Genomic DNA, 2024 nt, shown 5'->3' with positions numbered 1-2024 from the left:
TACGAATAACCACGTATTTATTACTTTTAACAAACCAGACTTCATTTAAGATAAAATTACACTGGCTATCGATTCAACTAAACCTGCTTAACGAAGACGATATTCGAACTAGCAGTTTACAGCTACTGTAACCGATACCTACAGTTAAAAGATTGTTTTAGCGCAAAGCAACATGATAGGTTATTTGTGTGCTGTCCGCCACGAAAAATCAAACCCTAAATTTTAGAATTGTAAGTCCCGGACGTTATACATATCATAACCCTAATATAAATTTCAAGCAGTAAAACTGTTTACAGTTTACACATTTACCTAAGTTTTTCAAATTACAGAACTTTACACAGTAAGTCCTCCCAGTGGTTCAACTGTAGCTATCTAGGCCTATAGTGCTTAAAATAGCCTTTTGTGTTTTTAAGTTCAAAGAGGCACAATGGGATATCTGTACTGTGCTTCATTGTGCACCTTTGAACTTAACAACAAAGACACAAAAAATTTAACCCATTTATAACAGTAAATAATGAAGTTATTGTTGTATCTAAACAGCTTAGTTTGTTTAAGTGTTCAACGATTAGTTGGTTATTCAGAAACTATCGCCACTAATCACATACATTTAAGTTCCAAGTTGAGAAATGAAAAAAACACATTCAACTGTAAACCACGACACTGGAACGGGTAAAGCTGTTATGGAAGTTATCTTCTCCAACATGTATAACTCTGGTGATCTATTATTACTTGTATTGTTAACAGTTAAAGGTGTTACTTTATTATTTATTTCGATAACAATGTTTTCATTAACTATTATTGTCCACTAAACAATATCCCTAAAGATAGACAAGTTTCCATAAGACAAACGATCTACATCTGTAAATTAGTCTAAATTAACTCCATCATTATTATCACAAACATTTGTTTTCCTCTTATTTCAAGAACAAATTACTGAAGTCTCTTGATTAGAGTGTTATAAGGTATATTTCGTTTCTTAGATATTCAGTGGTCAAAAAAAGACTGAAGACCAGGATTGAAATTAAAAACGAGATGGAAAAAACAACACCAGTATGACATAAATTGTGGTATATCTTCACCTGTAGCTGAATACAAGTATTTAACGAATTAAAGTGATACCTCTATGTGTATATAGACAAGGGATACACATCATTGGTTTAATATTTTATTTATTTTATATGATCTTACCCATTAATGGTTAGTTTAACACAGGTTAAGCTGACACTAGGCTGGTGGTTATGGTGCTTGGTGAATAATATGAGAATTGTATATTCTATTTCCCATCTCTAAATATGCTTGTCCTTTCAGCCATGTGAGTATTATAATATTATGGTTAATCCCACTGTTTATTGGTACAAGGGTGTTGACAACAAGCTTTCTTTTCATTATAACCTTTCACAGCTAGATTAGGAACAGCCATCAGAAGAGGAGACACCAATATTGTTATGTGTATCATTACACATACTTTTCTGGTAACTTGACTTCGTTTAGCAGAATGAGTTGTTTTCCCAACATATGCAGGCAGGTCCTCTGTACGCTTGTCAGCAACACTTTTCACATTGGCAGAAAGTCCAAGTAAGTTTTCATTTGTTACTTTCCATTTCTGGCTGCACCAGACAACAGTGACACATCAGTGCATCATAACCATCAATGATTTGGTAACCATCACTGAATTTTTTTGTTGTCAAGTACAAGCTATACAAAGGGATATCTGTGCTCTGCCCACCAAGGGTATTACAACCCAGTTTTTAGCATTATAAGTCAATAAAACTTATCACTGAGCCAACTATAGGGCCAGTGATTTTTTCAAACAATAGTGACAAGATAGTGCATCCATAATATCACTGATTTGTTAATTTTTAAATATCAGTGACAAGTTGGCATAAACCCGACTGTCTATGATTTATGAGTTAGTGATTTTGTAAACAACAGTGACAAATTACGCCATCTAGAATATCACTGACTTTATAATTTTCTAAACAACGGTGATATGTTAGTGTTTGTAGAATATCATTGATTTGGTG

The sequence above is a fragment of the Tachypleus tridentatus genome, chromosome 3 (assembly GCF_004210375.1).
Source record: "Tachypleus tridentatus isolate NWPU-2018 chromosome 3, ASM421037v1, whole genome shotgun sequence".
NCBI classification, from domain to species: Eukaryota; Metazoa; Arthropoda; class Merostomata; order Xiphosura; family Limulidae; genus Tachypleus; species Tachypleus tridentatus.
Note: the sequence above shows the minus strand (reverse complement) of the source record.